Source organism: Anarhichas minor, unplaced genomic scaffold, assembly GCF_050575085.1.
Source record: "Anarhichas minor isolate MPS153535 unplaced genomic scaffold, ASM5057508v1 ptg000004l, whole genome shotgun sequence".
Classification (NCBI taxonomy): Eukaryota; Metazoa; Chordata; class Actinopteri; order Perciformes; family Anarhichadidae; genus Anarhichas; species Anarhichas minor.
The window spans coordinates 1,702,669-1,724,009 of NW_027466450.1; the positions used below are offsets into that span (position 1 = coordinate 1,702,669).

The following is a 21,341-nucleotide window of genomic DNA, read 5'->3' on the forward strand; positions in this document are numbered from 1 at the left end:
TAAAGTTGCGGTCACAGCTGGGTGCTTTAGTTCTTCACCAGAGTGGAGTCACACGGAGCTGCGAGGACTCATAGCTGTTGCTGTTGGGATGAAGAACAGAACCTGGCACATGCACTGAGGCAGAATGACAGTGAGCACCTCTAATCCTCTGCTCTAATCCACCTCTACTAAAGGCAACTTGCCCGCTTTTAGCAGAGGTACATCACTCGCCAGAACACCTGATTCAGCAGGCACAGTAGCCAAATGCCTGAAATCTACTGAATAGAATATAAAGAACATCCTATTATCATAATGTGATAATAAAAGAGGGATATGCAGACAGCACTGTATTCAGTTACAGCTTTGTGGGCCTTTTTTAGTGGCTTTAAGCTGTTTATAATATCTCTGGTATTTTCTATAGAGTTCTCTCTGAGGTGTGTGCATTTTATTTGGTGTCTAATTTGTTTGCACACACATAAGACGTCCAGATGATGAAAAATAAGAAGAAATTTGACAGGATTGGTCAAGAAGCCACATGCTTATATAATGGACCTCTCAATATAATGAGAAAAACAAACTGTAACACAAAAGGGTAAAAAAGAACTAAGATAAGCTAACAATGAATGTATATATTATATATATATATTCACAATCTTCACAACAACACTATGAAGGCCTTACACAATAATATACAGGTCACAAAATACATTTGATGTCTTTATCTGAAGGAATAAGCTATTAAAATATATAAATCTCACGGCCAGTGTTCCGATTCAACACTTTTTCTCTCCGTCTCCTCTCGTTCATTCCAGCCTTACATCCCCGTCACAGGTGGGGGAGTAAGTCTGTTTCCCATTCGGCGACATAATCTCCGCTCTAAATGTATTGCATGTTTTGGATGATCTTAGATTTGCTTATTACATGCAGGCTTTTATTCCCAGGATTATCTTGCTGAGTGACGGAGAAGTGTTTCACTTGGCGGAGAGAATCCTGCGGGCCTGCGGGCCTCCGATAACAAGAACACAAATTGGCAGTGTCTTTAAAGAGAGTCGATTCAAATTAAACGGATGGGTGTTCTAAAAACAGTCACTGGGAGAGGTGACTGATGTCTTTTGCTGAATGTGTAATGATGACTCATTTGTGTAGAATATCCCCACTAAAGACAGCTGAAAAATAATGTGATTGGGGCTGGTTTTCTTTGGAAGTGTTGGGAGGAGAAACAGCATGGGACAAGCATAAACCTGTCAGATATGGTTTTAAAACAAAAGCTAAAGGGGTGCCGTTAAATTACAATGGTGAAGGCGGAAACATCTGTCTGTGATATGAAATTGGAGTTACAGAGTTGTTAGCCTTTGTCCGGTTCGGAAGCTGGAAAGTCAATTTTCACGATGCCGTTTAAACACCTAATACGTCGTCTTTTAGCTATTACCTCAGATGGAATATAAGGCTCACAAGCACCAGCTCCTTCTCTTTTGTGTTCCACCGAGGAGCACGATAATGAGGGTAATAACATCTGCAACACATGGACTCTTCAACACGGTAATGAAGATTTGATTTACTAGTATCTGCCCTCTGGGTCTGAGTAACCCGAGGCTGCAATCACGCTCAGCGCTTTCATGCTTCATTCCAAATGGCTTCTCTCGTATCTTTTTTTTTTTTTTTTGTGTGTTTTTGGTTGGCTGTAAATTTAGCAAGACATAGTAGCATGTATCTAATACACAGAAAGCACAGGGGACCATATTTGCAGTAGGAGATGTGTCATTAAGAGTTAGGGGGAAACTAGGTCATATTTTTAAGACATCAGCTTGCATGTTGCATATCTGATGAGATGAGCCCAAGATCAGAATTGAAAATATGTGGATGATTTGATATTGAACATGTGTTAAAAAGACTGTAGACCGGCTTTAGAATATCTTAAACTAGGCAGAAACAGACTTGCAGTGTGTGCATATGAGAATACAGCCCTTCCAACGTTAGAGGAGTGTCCACAGTATCACACCAGTTACAATAAACAACTATTACCAGGTCACCGTACTCAAATAATGAAATATACAATTACAATGACCCGTGCCTGAAGGTTACTTTGATTACTTTGCAAACTCATCATGAATGCAAAACAACCACAACCAGTGCAACAAGTGTCACTTTGCCAAAGAAAATCATGATAGACTAATGGGCAACACATTTTGACGATGAAAAAAAAATCAATAAAAGTCTTTCCCTTTCCCAAACACTGGTCGTAGTTTTGACGGCAGATTCTTAGAACACCCGGTAGCAGCAGGTCCTGCAGCATCAGTTGCTTCGGCGAATGCCCCAAAATGACAAATGTTTAAACTTAAGTGACAAAGCCCTCTAGCGGCCATTAGGATGAGGACTCCTGTCTGTCTGGAGCAAAGGAGGATATGTGTAACATGGTTACAGAGCCACAAAGTCTGCCCAGGGACGAGGTTGATTTGGGAGACCACAGATTCATTTCTGTTTCCTGCTGACAGTCAGTGTTGGTTTCTTTCAAAAGACTATCAGTACTGTGGACGAAGATAGAACAATGTTAGGTTAAACGGCAATAAACACATTGGGCCCCATTCAGCAATATGCACATAGAAATGTTCTTACTCTGGGCACAAAATATGTGTGCTTATTAAATGACTTATAGATTAATGACGCACACTGGCCAATTTAGTTCTTCTCGCCGCGCGCAGGTAAGTGAATCAGAATCATTGTAAATTGATAGGTGCGTGCCCGCTGTTCACAATCAGCATACTGCCACGCTCCCATGTCTCTACATAATGGAATACGCCTCGAGGTGTATCATGGGGAAAGCGGTGAAGTTGTTGTAAAAGAGAAGCATGGCCCCTAAAGCAAAAAAAAAAAAAAAGGACTGACATACACAACTGAACATTGGCTACATGTGCTCAATTTCATGGCACTAGGAATTGTCAATGAAAATTCTGAAAAATTAAAAGTGTTCCATTTCAATATACGCTACGAGTGGTACACTTCATTTTTGAAGTCGAATATTCTAATTATGACAATGATTAATGAGCTTTCTTAGATATTTAATACATTGCATTAATGCATTAGTAAATGAATGGCTTTGAATATTGTCTGTTAAAACCTTTTTTAAATGCATGCAGTTTTCAAATTCTAAACATTAAGTTGAAAGGCGTGTGTTAACATTTTGTAAGACAGCCGGGTCTTCATCGTTTTTGGCGTAAGCATTTTCCGAGGCAGTTATACATTTGTTCATAGAACAAATTCAGGATAGAAAATATTGATAAATCCTAGATTTGTGCCTATAAACTGTTTGTGAATGAGACTAATTGTGTCTCATGTCAGTGCAGACTTTTTCTGCACTAAACCAGACCGTGATCTTTCCCTAACAGAGTGCCGTGAGTCCCTTAACATAACCATGAAAAAGTTTAATTTGGCAGCAGTCACACAATATTGATATCCGACATAAAACAGTCGGGTGGGAGCGCATATGAAATACTTTGTTAATAAACATTTAAGTGATACATTCAGCATCAACATTGTTATGACATGCAAGATAAGTACATTTGCCCATCATGTTAATATGAAACGTAATCCAGTCTGCCACATTACATTCCCTTCAAAACCTATTTGCTGTTACAAATGCGTTCTATATGAATGAGACAGGGTTGGTGCTGCACGCTGAGCACCCTCACCTCCCTCACCTTAAACAGCCTCAACACGCTTTTTTCAGTCTTACTGGTCTCCTGAAAAACATGCCCATTTCAGTTGGCTTCAGTTAAACCCTTAGAGAAAAAAACAGAAGTGAAAATAGCTGATAATGACGATGACTTAACCCCGTGATGGCATTGCGACACGTTCACGCGATTCGACTGATTGTGACACAAATTGAAGAAGCCTGCTAGTTGAATAGAGAGTTTTATGATGTTGTTTATCTGGATTTAGTGTCTTGCTTCCATCAAATCTCCTCAGTATTCTGTTTTGCCGCTGCCACTGTGTTGTAACTCACCATTCTTCAATGATTCCTGAGCAGCCGTTTCTTCTCCTGCTGAAGCTATTAGGATCTTGCCACCAGGTTGGGCATGTAGCTCTGCTCTAGTCTTGCTGTATAAGGAGAATAATATTACCGGCTGTAATATTAATAACAACTCCAATCAGCAAATTTTACAACGCAGGGTGAAACCTAGCCTGCAGCCTGCTTCACACAGCAAAGGTGTCTTGGAAAGACAGCACGATGCCAATTCCAAACATGGCATATGACTTCTTCTTTTTTGCAATGATATCCATTTATATTTAGAGACACATTTGACTAATTACCATATCTTAAGATGGTAATATACTAATTTAAGATCTGCCCTCAGACTCACCCTTCTGCCTGGATCCTGAACACCTAGTGAGGGAAGAGAGAGGAAGGAGTAATTGATGTGAGTATAAGGCATGACAATGCATGTAATCATGGTGAATCTTTTTTGCCAATAAAGCGGGATAAAGACTGCCAAATCACAGCTCTCTGATGGCCCCCGCTTCATGTGACGTCGATACTCTCATCTTCACATGAGATTGGATGTAGGGGGTGTAGCGCTCTACGTTTGAAGCAACCCCCGGCTCACAAAGCCACCGCATGGATTTCAAATCCAATTATTGCAGCAGCAGATCACAGGACAGCTGAGTTTGAAATACCCTCCACATTAAAATGAGAGAATGAGTGGACATGGTGTATCTCTATATGCATCACCTGAGAAAGAAGATTATACAGCGCAATAATTCAATTCTTTGTTTCATATTTTAAAGGATTAACACCACATATGTCTGTGTTGTGTGTGACTGCTTATACTGTCTGGCTATTGTATGGAAAGCCGCCCTACTTTGTCCTGAGTTTATTAACTCCAATGGGAGAGGTGAACCTAAACACACATTATGACCGATTGTTTCACTCCGTGGACCCATTGGACCCATTTTTCACAAGCCACATATCTTTGTTTGTCAGATAAGTTCAAATCAACCACTGTCGTTGCCTCAGCCTTAACAAGTGGTTCTGTTGCCTAAACCTAACTTCCTGTGAAAAAGGAAGTTTATTTTGAAAGGACGTAAATCCTGTTACGAGCGTTAATTGACACCCCCTCCCGACACACTCAGCAACTAACACTAGACACTACATAGGGTGTGATATCCGACACAAAGGGGCACTGACCATATGGCGATATTTGACGAGTTAGGAGTGCGAATGTGTTGACGTTTGAAAAAAATTTAAAAATAGTAAATAAATCAAGCTAATTTTACAAAGAGACAGAAATAGAGCCTGCACTCTGTATAGAATGAAAGCTGTCAAATTGCCACTGAAGTTTCAGTAGCTGATAGTGTGGAAAGTGCAATGATGTCGGATATGTAGATCTGCCTTTAGCTGTGCAGCCTCATCTCATCACCGGATGGAAACGGATAGATTTGTTGATGATGGGTATTTTCTGAAAAGAGAACCCTGTTATGGACCGAGAATGGGATTGCAAATGACAGAATGAAACAGAGGTAGCTCATATCGCAAGACCTTCAGTGCAACTGGAAAACCTATTCTCTTTCTAGATAAGAACGAATCTGCATTGTGGAGACGGTGTGAATCTTTAATAAACACCTGAAAATAGCTGTGGTGCTGACTATACACTAAAACATGTCAAAAACAATCAAGCAGGGTACGGCGTGCAGTTGGAATCAGCAGGCTCTGACATTATTCAGAGGAGACAGCATCCCTAATGCAGGGAGCCCTTTGAAAAAGCATATTTTGTGTGTTCCATGCACTGTGAAACAGGGAAGCTGGCTGACGGAAAGAACAGTAAATTGGGAGAAATTGGATGAGGCGGTTTGTGGCTTTGCCCTGCAAATCAGCAGCATTTCTTTTTCTTTTTTTTTCAACATCAGTATATCTACAGCAGTAAATAACATGGCCACAAGTGCAACCTGCCAAATGAACTGGATCTTTAATTTACATACCTAACGTTTTTGGGGTATTTGCCTCTCCTCTGGGATTTGTTCCAGGAATATATTGTAACAGGCAACAAAGGAGGTTTGATTTTTCATTTCACAGTCAGACAAATATCCTTTGAACATGGTTATAAAGAGTCACTTATGTATATAGAATGATTTTGTTGTTCATTTGCTTTTTTGAGAATACCCTCTATCTTCAAAGAAGTGTCCTTGTTTTTCTTGATCAAAGGCACTCAAGAAGGACTAAAGCTTGTTATCCAACAACAAATGTCCTTTTATATAATTATAATTTGCAACACCAAAAGCATTATGAGAAAATAAAAATGCAGCCTGAATTAGATTTTTTACGTGACTTAACAAAAAGATGAAATGTATGTTTTAATAAATATAACTGTCCCGTTGCTAAATGTTCTTGCTGTGTCACTTGTTGTGTATAAAATACTGTTGAGAAGCTCGTAGCACTTGGTTATGTGTTGGGCATGGTTGGAATAAGGATGCCAATACTCTAAATTATAATATTCAATGTTGTCATTGTCAAAAATCCCATGCAAAGACTATCATTTGCTAAGTGTTAGCCAGTCTCTCAACAAATTCTGATTTGCCGACCCTGTGAAAGGCAACCAATGGGCCCCAAGGCCTTTAGTTCCTTCTGCAAGTCTCTGTCATTTCTTAACGGCAGAATCATAGACTCGATGTAAGAAGTGGACGTAGTCATCGTGACATCACCCGTTGGTTTGTTGACTAACGTTATGAAGCCTCGAGTTCGAAGATTTTGTCCGTCTCCATCTTGGATTATGGCGGCCGCCATCTTGACTTTTTGCAACCACTGAACACAAGTAAGCATATTTGGAATGCGGAAAAGTGATGTAGAGACAAATCAAGTGAGAAGTAGGGTCATGTGCTCATTGACTTCCATACAATCTGTCTTCTGTTTGCAACCAGAGGAGTCGCCCCCTGCTGGCCAGTGGAGAGAATGCATGTTTTAAGACACTTCCGCATTGGATTCACTCGGCAGAACCGGAGGTTGCCGTCTGGGCAAAATAAGTCGGATTTGTCAGTTGCAGTTTTTAAAGGCAACATTCAAAGTTGGCCCCTATTCCCCCGTCTCAACGAGGGTCACAGTGCTTCATCACGTAAAAGCCTACCCCAGATTCACTCTCGCTTTGGATCAAGCTCTGTCAGCTTGTCGTTAATTCCTCTTGGATGCATCCTTACAATCTGGCACCTGATCGCTACGTTTTTATAGAAAGGTACCAGACAGAGCAAATAAGGAAATCCAGGCAGAGGGCAGGGTTACTTCTAGTGGGTCATAAGTGATGATTGAGAGTATATGCATTGTTTTTTAGGACAACTGGGCACTGTAACTGTTGTAATGATAACAGTAATACATAGCACATTTGTTGGAGACTATTTTCAGCAGCAGTGTGGCTCAATAATGTGTTTTTAATCGATTTTGGACAAAAATGGGGCTCTGTGGCAGAGAACAATAAGTTAATAGGCTTTATCAAATACTTTTTTGTTGGTTTTGGTCTTGTCATTGGAGTGCTTTTGTTGCTTAAACCCAATTTAACCGGAAAGAAATGTTGCCACTGACCGTAATCCAAGCAATTAAGTTTCCGATAAAAAATGTTTGACAAAACAAATTAGTATACAAATGCAATGCCTAGCAGATTGATTTGTGTTATCACTGGGGATTAAATCCAGACTGTGCAGCTGAAGGGAGGCCTGCAGACAGAGGAAATAATAAAAGATAGGAGTGCTCGTTACTGAGGGAAAGTTATCTACAAAATTCAAATCATATAAATCAAATATTCATATTATGTATCATCAAGGACAGTTTAATCCATCATTGTGGAAAATGTTGTCGGCCCTAGCCTGAAATGTGGAAGCCAAGGCACATGCTGTATCTGCAATGTCATCAAAAGAGACTCTGAAGTTGGCCAGAGAGGGACAGACTGTAAATACTGTGACAGCACCTGGGGTGATTCTCCTGTGATATTGATACATTTTTAGCAAACTGTAGATGAGGGAAAGTCATCTGTTGGCGACTGTCTGCCAGCTCCTTTGAGGTCAGGCTCTATAATCCACTGTGAAATATATAAACCCGACTAGGGATGCCATGAAATTAACTTAATTTTCTGGCAAAAGCTTTAAAAAAGAGCCAACATATGCAAAAGCCAATATCTCATTATCATAATATCCCAGCCATCATGGATACAGTGACTGAACAATTTGGAATTTGTTTTGATTCTCTTTTGAATCCTTAAGATTTATTTATAATTCAATGTGATGTGACGCGTCACTTATCCTTGTGGGGAGTTGTCTTTTTGCTCTCCTCAAAGCCTGGAATTATTGATTATTTTCATTATCAAGTATTCTCCCTACTGTATTATTCTGACATAAATCAAGTAATAAAGTAAGCAATAAAGTAATAAGTAATATATATGGTGTTTTAGTTGGGTATGCTATGAATCACTGGCAGATATAGGCACAGCCTCTTTTGGACATTTGAGTGACCTTTGCGCGACATTTAGAGATGCCCCATGCTTCAGTTAACACAATATGATTTGATAAAACTATTTTACCATAAAATAATATCATAGAAGTAACCAGAGATGAAGTGAAGACTGCATACCACCGAGTCTGCTCGCTCTTCAGCAACAACGCCTGGTTTGGCACTTGGAGTGTCAAATAATGTCTTCAACACATCAGTTAGGTTTGCATCATAAATATTAACAGCGTGAATAAAACCACACAGCACTACAATCTGCAGAGGACCAATATAATTGCTGAAGCTGACTCTACCATTTGCTCGACTTTTTGTGGTGTCATGAGTTAGGAGTTCCAGTTGTCAAAACAAAGAGTTGGACCACAGTGAACAAAAACAGAGATTTTGTGGGTGACTTAGTGTGCATAGGGAACACTGAACCGTTGCAAAACGACATAGACCAGTCAAAGTCAGCTGATGTGTGGTAGTAAAGTAAAAAACAGACACAGCTCTCGTCACGTACCTGTATGTACATTATGTACGATGGCATCACAGAAAATTATTTGATCAGCACTGATCGACACGTATAGAAATAATTCACAGTCCGCCTGGCAACAGAAACGGGGACATATGAAAATACGAATGACTGTATTAACTAAAACACAACGGACAGACTGGGGTTTAATGAGCTGAAAGAAAATAAAACAAGGCAGCTTATAGTCGTCATTCCAGAGCATCCCACTTGCTGCCAGTAAAGTCAGATACTAATAGTCACACCCCTTTCAAAAGATTTGTATTTGTTAATTTCAAAAGTGCAAGTCAGATCCCTTTAAGAGGATACGACATTTAAACATACACTTTCCATATCTTCCTAGAAAATGAATCGATAGGGTAAACCACACTAGGCCATGGAGCAGCTAAAAGCAGCTGTCTGCCACAGTGTCATTGTTTTCATACCTTTGCACTGTCTTTCAAATTATACACAGAGACTCGAAAACTGATTAGCAAATTACACAATAGGGGCATTGTGGCTTCCAGACAATGCCTCTGGTAGCCGTGTTTCCGCCTGAGCTTCCCTTAAAGATTTTGAACCATAACAGACATATCATTTCCATAACACACAATGTATTTAACTCTGGTGATTGGGGAACTCACAGTTCAAGTTTTGTTTGGAGAGAGGAAGAGCAAATACAAAATGGGAACACACGCTCCACTGCACTCCTCTGTCGTGTGCAATAGTTTAACTCGATGCAAAATCTAATTTGAAATGTATTACACCACTGCCAGATCAGCAAAAAATGTTTCACAATCACGATTATGCTTACATCCAGATGGAAGGGCTCCCCCAGTCGATTTGGGCTATCTCCCCAATTAATTGACTATTGGACCAGAATAATTTGAAATGCTGCAGAATGCTTTTAACACATTTATTAATTTGAACACAACAATTATTCACAACCCCTTTACAGCTATTTTGGTATTCCGCATGACTAGGCTATAAACTTTCTGTCACATGCAATAGCTTTCGCTGCTGTAAAGATGGCTACTAGAGGCCTTCTTACGCCTCAGCTCCTAAACGTGAAGGTTGGATTTAGGAAGCAGTCCACCGAACTGTATCAAAGTTGTGAAAAATAGGAAGGCTACTTTACTTTGAGGTCCCTAGAAACTTTTATTTTATTTTGGAAACCTCATAAAACACACACGCACACAAAAAGATAATATCCTATTATTTATATATTCTTTTACTAAACTAACTAAGGAACTAACTTTACTGACGCTTAATTTGTCTATTAATACAATTTGGAAAAGCTAAATCACTATCAGTAGTCTATTAGCTTAAGGTTTGGGATAAGAAATATGGGCTTACCTTCGTTAGCCGGCTAGCATTACACCAGCTAACGTTAATTAAGCCATTGGTCTCAATTACTGTGTCCAATTACAGCAAAGATTAGACTAACGAATAGCTAGTACTTCTTAATGGATCAAATTCAGCTACTAGGCAGTCCTGATAAACTTTAGACTTGACGTTGCGTTTAAATTACTGTACTTTACTGTCCGTTTGTGCCACTATTTTTGCTTTTGGTGAATGTCAAAGTGTCCATTCTTTGACATCTTCATGCCCAAATAGTAGTGCAGAAACCCCGAGCACCTCCTGAAGCAAAGAAGCTGCTTCATAACTTTCCTCAGCAAGGCATGCTTGCAGCTACTTGGTGTGTAGCTATTTTTTTAATGTTTTATTCAGACATTTATGTCCACTCTATTCACATTTTCAGAGCTGAGGCACAGTTTTTAATGAATATGGTCGTGAAAGGGCAAGCCCCGTATTTTAATGTGGTGCCTGCCTCGCCGATTCTTTCCGGTCGCGTCTTTCCCCTCCTTTCCCCCCCATGTATTATTCAAGTTGCGACCAAAGAGCTTCGCCGGTTGAGACTGAGTGCTCGTTGACGTCAGCGAACTTCTCCAGCGGTAGAGGAGCCGAGGTCTGAGGAGGGGAGAGGAGGGAATGAGACTGCTGGATGTGGACCTCAGACCGTGGAGCGCCGTGCACCGTGGGCTTTTTTTTATTTTCTACTACGGGACTTTTTCGGACCTCTTCTTGTTTCGGTGTAAGTACAGGCAGTCTCATTTGTTTTGCCCCCCTCCCCTACCACCCCCCTCTTTGGCGATGAGGACTGAGATTCCCTCACTGCTTCGGAGTTTAGCGGTCGAGTTTCTCGACAATCTCTCGTGTATCGGTGCACACGTTTGCAACCTGCGAGACGTTGCCCTGCCGTCAAAAAAGTCTGAAGTTGACATTGTTCCCGTGGAGTACTTAGCATGTGTTTTCAGCTTTTTATTCAGTCAAGGAATGTGCTACACGTTTGTGTTTCCGTAATGAATGCACGCAACCGGACCTAACGGGAAACTTTGTTGCGCAAGTCCAGTGCAAGGTGGATTCTGAGCTAGCGTCGAGTTCAGCCTCTCTTTCGTGCTATATTATTTTTATTTTTTTACTAGTTGTCATTTTGAAGCAAAAACACGGCAAAATATCTGCGTGTCACCCACTCGCTTTGACCCTCTTTGACAGTTTTCGTAGCGAAACCAGCGGCGCTGACATTTGTATGTCCAGTGCCGGGTAGATATGTTGTGTCAGTCGTCGTTGTTGATGATGATGATGATGATGGAGGTATACACGATAATAAATGTCTACTTCTTACGGTGTCTAAATATAAACGACTCAGGTTAAGCTGCTGTACCTCAAACACATCTATTCTTTGGTTGTGAGCTAATGTAAAATATCTTCTGAGGCACTATTTCAAGAGTTTTGCTCATATTTGCTGTGAGTGTGTACAACCCGTGTGTGTGTGTGTGTGTGTGTGTGTGTGTGTGTGTGTGTGTGTAGACTGAGGCTTTGGGATGTTGAGAGCATTATTGTCAGGGGGAGGGGGGGTATGGAGACAAGGGGCTCCCAGCCTTCAGAATGAACAAGGATCTATTCAATGACATCTACCTTTCATCCTCACTTGTCAGACATCCCGTCTACACGACTGTTTTCAATAGGAACTCGGCAACCTGACAATGGCTTTATGAATTGCTGTTGCCATTGTGTTGCTGTGAGCTATTAATAACGTAAGTAATGGATATAAAAACCCACTTGCTTTGATGTTGGATAAGCGTCTGACTGTGTGGCACTTCTGGTTTTCTGTTCCAGGGTTCTCATTTCATGGCTGAGGAGTCACCGGTTTCTTTTTTTTTTTTTTTTTGGTGGTTGTGAAAGAGAGGTCTTTGGGAAACTTGTTGAAGTCAGCAATAACCATTGTTTCACACATTCTCAATCTGCCGTGTGCCTTTTTTTTTGTAACAGGTTGATGGGGGTAACATGCGTTGAACAATCTCTGGATGTTTTGCAGCCACCGGCAGCAGTTATTGAGTTGCTGCTCTCCAAGTGGCTCATGATTTATGCTGTGAATATCAGCATGAATTAGCCCTGAGGCTACTACAAATTGCAATTCAGGACAGTGTTAGTAGACCGTAGTAGTAGAGCAAGGTGATCTTGTAAATCTGATTCCAAGCAGAGTTGAATAAAGCTCATGTGGATGTAGTGAAAAAGCCTTACTCAGCTTCAAAATAGTGGTGATTATGAATTGCTGGCAATGTTGTAAAGTTTGTTTAAGAAGCTGTAAAAATAAAAAATAAAAATAAAAATCTCCTGAAAAATGTCTGTAATTCACTGTTGATGGAGAATATCATTAACAGTACATATTCAGGTTTAACAGGACGGATTTGAAATAGCAGGTGTGCATGCAGGCTTTTGTCATATATTGTTGTTTTCAGCCATCATTCGCCGTGTCACGTTTTAGGTCTAGGAGCCTCATGTCCAAAGGGTTTCAACACACGGTACAATGTCTGCATATGAATGGAAGGAGTGTCAGTGTTATAACAGGGGATATAAGAGCCATTTTGAGACATCCTGTGCCTCATAGTATAAACAGACACACAAATTAAATCTCTTTTTCCTTTTTTTGGTCGCCCCATTGTTTGCCTTTTTTCTTGTCAAACGAAAATATGCTTTGGATGATGTAAACAGGAAGTGCAGGGTTGCCATGTGGAGGGAGCCTTTTTTTTTTTACAATTCTTTACATCTTGGTCACACGCCTGTTTGTACTCTGTGCATTAATGAGTACATGGTTAATCAGCATGATCACTCTCCATTCTGATTGGATTCCTCAGCAGACTGAAGGAGTTTATTCTCAGTGGACATCTTCACTTGTACTGTATTTAAAAAAACAGTAATAAGTTGTGATTTCAGTCGTCTGTTTGTGACATCTGTGTGTTCAGACAAAATAGAATCAACAAAAGGGGGTGTCGGCTTAGCGTGCAACAGGTTCAGAGGGTTGAATATATCGGTAGATTGCATTTAACAAACACAGACAGACACACACCGGTGTTAAGTTACCTGGAGCAGGATTTAACACAATCAATCCCCCGCTGAGCTGAATCACACACATCCTGACACGTCTCGCTGTCAGATGGAGCAACTAGACGAGGGCTCGAGCGGTGTAGCCTGACTCACTGAACACGTGGCCTTCTGCTCGTTCGCAGAGCTCAACAGCTTAACATTTACTGCAGAAATAGGCAGCCGACTGATCCATTAGTCGATCGACAGAAATAGGAAGGAGAAAAAAAAAGAAGAAAACAAAAAGCCTTTATTGTCATCGTAGATAATTAAACACAAAATGTAGGATCGCAGAGGATAATTAGCTGGAGGGTTCGCTGCATTTCTCTCATCTGTTATTGTTAGGTGGAAATCTTACCTTTCACTAATTTTTGGGACATTTTTTTAGAAACAATTATTTACTAAATTGGAAAATGAATGGGCAGAATATTTGATAATGAATGTTAGTTCATAGAAGCCCTGCTAACATTGAAAGTGATTGTTTCTTCGTTTGGCTTGCCAGCATGTATTACACTGACCTACACCTCTAAATGTGTGTGGCCCTCTTGTCTGTAAGTATACCGTGCTTAGCGCTATCGGGGGGGGGGGAACATTCTTAGATGCGTTATGCATTTATGACTCAATGCAGAAAACTCGATAATCGGAAATTTAGACCTCAGTTCTCAACGTGATTCCCTGATTGCAACAGACGTAATGCACGTGCGTCTTGTTTGCGTTCTAAGCTAGGCTAAATACTAGCGGCGTTTTGGTGAGGCTGAGCATGAGCAGCCGAATATGGATACAATCCGACCGGCACCCCCTGGTTTAAAAGCTAACTTATGGAAGCATTTCGCTTCTTCTTCTTCCGGCCAACTAGGGAAGGGCGAAGTGAGTCAACAAGTTGAGTGCAACTTTTTTTGCCAAGGAGTTTTATTTATTTTCTTGTTGGTTCTCTTTGCAGTGCTTGGAAGTGTAACCCTCCAGTCGACACGTCTCTTCTATTTGTTGCTAATATTAAATTAATAAAAGATAATTGAAGTAAATTCATCTGTTTTTTAAAATTATGAATCATTACAAATATGCGGTGTTTAGAAAATAGCAGATATTTATAATCGCATCGTAGCGCTCTGAACCGGAATAGAATCGTGAGGTGCCGAGAGATTCCCAGCCCTAGCAATCGCACCTGCTCTTTGACTCAGTAACAGTTAATATATAGTCATACCTAGACCTGTCAATATAACTACTTTAGTCAGACGATATATTGTCCCAAAAATAATGTAGATAAACAATATTATTGTCATTTAAACACCATTTTAATGCAACTTATATATTGATCATATAATAGAATAATAATGTGTGTACACACTGTTTAATACCTTTTTTAAGTCTTAAAGATATTCAGGAATTGGAATGTGAAAAAAAAAAAAAAAATATATATATATATATAGATGGATAAATACAACCAGACAACCCAAAAAAAATAAAAAAAGTGGTCTCTCAGCCCAAAATGTTCAGCCCACACCGAAGCTATGGAGTGCGGCTTATTCTTCCAATCTTTCTAGCTGTTCAAAGGCCATCTTCACTTCACCTGGTTCCTTTTAGCTGTGTGTGTGTGTGTGTGTGTGTGTGTGGAGGAGATGTCTCAGCCATGCCCCCCGCCCACGCAGAGCAGATGAGGGGACAGATGCAGCGAAACCAGAAATGACAGCAAAAAAAACACGTGTCTCGCCGTAGTTTTTTTTTTCTTTTCTTCATTCGGCTTAAAAATAAATGCTTTGAAAAAAAAATAAAAAATGCTTCGGCACGGTGCCCAAGTCTTCTAGCGGTAGGGGAAACCCCGCTGTTTATTCTGGCATCGTGTTGGAGACGTTCTGATGTAAACAAACACAACGGGGTCATGTTGTATGACAAGTCGATAGTGGAATTATCATTCTGGTTAAGAGGGGAGAAAAAAACCTGCTTTGGCTTGTTTGTATTTTTTTAAACCAATCACAATCCTCTTGGGCGGTGCTCTTGCTAATTCTGTGCCGTCTATAGTGATTGTGATTACAGTAATGGCTCGCCCATACTGACTATCGCATCCGAGAAATGACCGCGTTAGTTAGGAAAAGCGATCGTGTTGCCGCTCTAATGTTGACATCACTCATGTGTGCCACTCGCCGCCGGCCTTCAGAAGGTCTTCTCCGTGCGAGATCACACAGTGACTGATAACATCATCACCGATCTGCTCTGTGCTCGCCATTCCTCACTGTCACCGGAGAAAAACTCTATCAACAACAAGTTCATCTTTCCACCTAGAGCCGTTTGTTGTCAGATCGCGGGAAAAGCCTCTTCGTCAGTCGGAAACATCAGAGAGCTTCTCCTCCAGCGCGACTACTGCAGGCTCTTACACCCCGGGAATCAAGTTTGAGCAGGATGATTACACGGCCGCTTATTACCGCCTCAATTTTCCCCAACGTCGTCACGTCCGTTTCGAAATCAAATCCCTCGTGTGGGCTAAAAGAAACACACCAGTGATTTTTGCCTCAGTCAAAGACAATTGATATTTGTGTCTTGCAGGGCGAAGGTGTCGACTCCTACAAATGTCAAAGCCTTTGTTCTCACCGTCTCTGTGATTTAATTAGTCCGCTCGGCATCTCAATTAATCACGAGCTTCTGCAAATGAGACGGCTGAGGTAAACTTGGGTCTATGCATGTAACTGCCTGTTTTCCATACTCATGTCCCGTTTTCTTCTGTCCCTGGATGAGACTGGTTCATATATAGCGCTGTTCCAGTCTACCGACCGCTCAAAGCGCTTTACAACACACGCCTACCCGTTCATACGCTGATTGGCTGCCAAGGTGCCAACCTGTTCATCAGGAAAAAGGTTAGAGCGTTCGCAGTGCCTTGCTCAAGGACACTTGGGACACGCTCTCTAGGGGAGCCGGGGATCAAACCGCGAAGCTTACAATTACTAAACAACTGCGCTAACTCCTGAGCCACGCCGCCCCCATATTGTAAAAAGCTTCTTTTCTAGTGCTAATGGTTCTTTTCTTTTTTTTGTTAACTTCATATGTGTCATTCTGGAAGAATATTAAGATGCACGAAGAGGAAAAAATAAATGAATACTGAAGTCCCAGGCACTTGAAAAGGTATATTTGACACTCTGTGCTGTGATGTTTGAGATGGAAATAACACTTTTTATGACACTTTCTAATGCATAAATTATTTTAAAAGGCTGGCATAGATAACCCAGAAGGTAGACGGTAGCTTCAGTTATATTTCAATTAAACCCGCAATACAATGTGCAGTTATAGCTGTATAAAGTAATCTTAACACTTGTGTTTATTGCCCTCCTTTTGACCCGTGGGTCATTAACATAAAGGCTAACCATACCATCCCTTAAACATAGAATTTCAGTTGTCGATACCAATACCAATGAATACCAATTCCAGTAATCCCTCAAACCTCATTACCTAGTTCAATACCATGGTACAAAACCAAAACAATGAATCCCATGTGTCCCATGTCATTCTGTGTTTGACACATTATTAATCCTTGATCCGCCTCTAGTTAAACACATCATAATGCTATCATTTTCCTGTAAGTAGGTCAGCGTCGGGGCTTATTCCAGTCCGGCGTATGAGATTGGTCTATTTCTGTCTATTAATTGCTCTGCTGATCAATAGAAAATTAATTGGCAACTGTAATGGCCAAGCATTCTTGGTTAACAAGGTTTTACAAGTTTTCTTTTTTTTTATTTGTCATTGGTTAACAGGTTGGTTGCACAGTAAATTCCGATTGTAGTTTCACTAAATCAAGCTTCTAAATGTTAAAGAGTTGCTGCCTTTCTCTATTCAACAGCAAACTGATTATCTTTGGGTTCTTCAACCATTCGTTGACACAAAACAAGCAATATGGGGATGTCACCATGGGGCTATGGAATATTGCAACTGAAACATGTTATTGACCAAATAAAGTAAAATGTAAGTTTAGAACTCAGTATGTTTTTTTTGAGATGGATCCACCACTGACTGGACTTACCAGGTCAGAATTGACGTCGCGGACATGCTCGTATTGGAGTCTATACCACAGGAAGCTACATTGCTTCTGTGCAGTAGCAGTAAAAACTGGTGCTGATCTGTAATCACACCGCTGCTCTTTGACTCAATAGATTTTTGTAGAGGTTGATGTAATATAATTATGTCCACTAACATAATGGGACTTGATCAAATATACATACAACAACAAAAAGAACCAAGCCGATATTATAGACGTTTTTGTTGTCTGGACACATTTTATTTTATTTTTTATAGCAGTTGGACCTTTAAAAAGCCGAATGAGTCAAGGGTAAATAAATCTGCCAAATAAGTGAAAGCAACAAGGTTCCGGCCCTAATGAAAACTTTCAGCGTGATAAATGAACCGTAATATTGGCCCGGCTCCTCGTATCCTACATTACAGACCAAAATGGAAATGGCTTCTCTGTAAAAAAAAAAAAAAAAAGAAAGAAAGTCCCATACTCTAGTTGTGCCTTAAGGGCTTCATTCAGGCTCAGCACTTACCGCCTCACTTCTGTGACAACTCGTAATGCAATATTTCTCCCAATGTCGGGAAACGTTATGAAGTGTTGTGGTATTCACAGCGCTCGCTCGTACAATAGAAAGCTTCCGTTTCATTGGTAGTACTTTGAAAGGTCAGCTGGTCAAGATTGAAATATGCTGAGATGCAAACTGAATTGTCAAAGAGTAGTGCCGACACCAAGGTAGGCAGCAGAACTGTACCATGGGAAACTATAGGTCAGTCGGTGCATATCTGTTTTTACCACAAGCCTCCACATGTGCTTTATCAAGAATATCATTTGTAATGTCGGGGACTAATTGGTGTCCATAGCTCTTAGTGATTATTTAACACACTGCATGTAACCGTACAGTCCGTCTATGTTAAATAATATGTGCTTCTACAAAAGGATGCTACGCCTTTCCATTTGTAAGTTGTTTGAGCACAGCCTCTGTGTAAATGTGGCTTGTTGGCAAACCTGTGGGATTTTTACTGATATAATATTTCTGAATTATGCAGTTTTAATTTGTATTGCACTATTGTGTGCAGTAATAACTCTTGTAGCATAATGTGCTAATATTGTTAAGAGCTATTATAGCTATTGATATTAACTCATTGCAAATATATCAGTATTGGCATGTAGTTTTTCTTTTATCTGTCAAAAGACAGTTGCAATCATTTTCATTTTTTTATAGTTTGCCCAAAACCAAAGTGATAAAATCATTTATTATGGCTAGCATACTCCTGATTATGTAGATGATGCTATTTCAGCCGGAGAATTAATAAACAATGATTAAAATAATCAAAAATAAATACATTGCAATGTTTAATTACCGCCCCGCTGATTATTTTCTCCTAATTGTACGAGTAAATTGCCGTAAGATAACAAGTTTGTAGACCTAAAAGTGACGGCCGTTAAAGTGCACAACAACGAGGATAGTTGGGTATCCCAAACTGGCATTCGGACGACTCCAAAAAATGTCACTAGAAAGTTTGTTGCAGCGATATTTGAGTTCCGTTTACCGGAACCCTTTAAAAGTTTGTAGACCAGAAAATAGATGAACGAGTGCGAGAGGCACTTTCTGCATTCGTAACCATCTGTTGCCCGTTGACATTCGGATGGAAACGTCTTTCCGGGATAGGTCAGATGGATCTAAATCACAACCTGAGACGAGGGGAGCCGATAACCGAGGTAAATGGAGCAGGCGAGCTGATGAGAAAGAGCTCCCATCAGCCTCATTACATTATTGCTTTCACACTGTGACCCCAGACCTCCTCTGATTTGAGGCAAATCACGACGGCTGATTTGAATTAATGCGGCCTCGCGTCTCTGGCTCTGCGTGCGGCGCTGCATGCTGTTCCTGTCTCCCTCTGTTACACTTTCCCGCCCTTCCTGTCTGAACTCATCGAAAAGGCATTTGTAAAAGCTAAAATGCCCCCGACACGATTCACACATTTGCAGACGTGTAGCTATTAATATGCTCCCTTGTAGTGTTTCATTCCACTGTGTGTTTTGAAGAACGGGTGCTTGTGTTAACGCAGTGTAGTGTTTTAAATCGAACAAGAAGAAACCTGTGACTTGAGCATGTTTTTTCGTGTCATTGAAGGCTGGGTCAGCGCAGAATGCCAATGAGGAGTGCTTGGCTTAGTTTAGGCACGAATAACGTTTTACATTCTGATTAATGAAAGTCTCTCTGCAATCTAATTTCCTGATGAATGTGGCCTCCGCCTTTTTGTAAGGGATAAGCTAATGGGATGAGAAACACGGCTTTCGAACAATTAGCGCTCGTAGCTATCAAAATTTGATAGCGGTGGTCAGGTTCGCTAGACACAAGACGTGGGCCGAATGCGAAGTCGCTTTGCGGTGTTTTAATGCTTTTCGTATCGTTCATATCTTCTCTTGGCAGCGAGCTCCTCAGCGTCAAAGGAGATGACCTTTTATTGTGTTGTGGAAATCCATGTTGTCAAATTCCCAAAAGATTTCAAAAGTCCAAATCCACGGGGTAACGCATGTTGTTCGCCCAGGAGTACATTTGTATTCCTGCAGCTCTGTGCGCGCTCAAGACCCTGTGGCAGCTTATTTGACTCATGGCTCACCCACACTGTAGTGCAGAATAAGCTCTCCACTGAGACAAGAAAGCCGAACTTCACTCTCCCGCTTTGATCAAACATTCAGTGAAAACGCTTGCTACTGGCTGGAATCAAACGCACTGCCATGTAAGTCAATGAAACCACATCAGACAAAGGAGGGCCGCACAAAGACAGCTATAGTTGTCTTTGTGCGGTTCCATTTAAATATTCTAATACCAGGGGTGTGTACTTTGGTATAAGTACTGCTACATTATATAACTTTACATACCATTTAAAGCTACTCATGTTAAAAAAAAAAACTGTCCACTTAATCTCCCCCCCAAAAAAAATGCTCTTTTTGAGTACAAAACTTTAAAATGCTACTTTGCTTGTCAGCAACCAGTCATATGGTAACTCAGGAGGAACTTTGGCTTTGTAGTGCTCTGATTAATATGGCATGCAGTTAACACACCAGTCATCATTTTGTTTTCATGAAAACTGAACTCCTGGCTTTTGCTCTGGAGAGATATTTCACTTTGAATGGTGCTATAGATCATTTTAAATTCCGAGCATAGCTATTGCCTCCACGCGGCTCTCAACATGGCATCGGCTGAGCCGCTGACTTGCAGCTAACAGTGTTAACAACGGAAAAGTGCTGACAGAGCCAATAGTCCTAACCTGGAGGCGAAAAACGGGGGGGTGGGAAAAACATTTTCTATTTTAGAACAACATTTAGATATTGTGTTTGTCACATTTACAAAGCTGAACATCTCTCATTTGTCATAAATTATTTTGGAACTGGGCGAACATGTTCGTTTCTCAGTTCCTCATTTCTAAATATCGTTTATAGCCCTGGCCCCTGATTGATGTTTGTGATCACTATCAAAATATGTGTACATATGTCTACATATGCTATGATACTACAGATCTGCATATCAAAGTGTAAGAAGATGCTGCTATAGACGTAGAGCTGTAGGTGACAGGCGCATAATGCATGTTATGCAAACATCATCCTCGACCATGTAGAGATTTGTCACAACCGGCCCCACCAACGCGTCTCTTGTTTGGTCTCGTTACTGGTGAGCGCTGATGGCTTCGACCAAATCAGACAGACTTAACACCGTCGGCGCTGGTGTTACAATTCGGGCCGACGCTTTATGACACGTGTCGTCTTGATCCAGCACCTCCCAAAAAAATCAATGGCACACGACCATCCGAGGCGTCCCCGGTTAATTCAAGAAGTCGTCCTGTTGTGGGCGAAAAGAACCCACTGCTTTTTATGGCTCTTTTATTTCTTGATGAGTACCATTCATTTCCAGTGGCAGGCTTCATCGCTCCGCAGCTGGCTTTTTTTCTTCTTCTTTTTTATCCGGTTGAGACAGC

At 40.8% G+C, this 21,341-nt stretch overlaps 1 protein-coding gene across 2 annotated transcripts in view; it reads left to right on the top strand.

Annotated features, from left to right (window-relative positions):
• Positions 1-10,877: 10,877 nt before the first annotated feature.
• LOC142964943 (PTB domain-containing engulfment adapter protein 1) overlaps positions 10,878-21,341 on the top strand; it is a 69,280-nt gene continuing 58,816 nt past the window's right edge. For both annotated transcript variants that reach the window (XM_076105545.1, XM_076105556.1), the window contains exon 1: positions 10,878-11,040. The gene's annotated coding sequence lies outside the window, so the exon portion shown is untranslated. The remainder of the gene's footprint in view (positions 11,041-21,341) is intronic.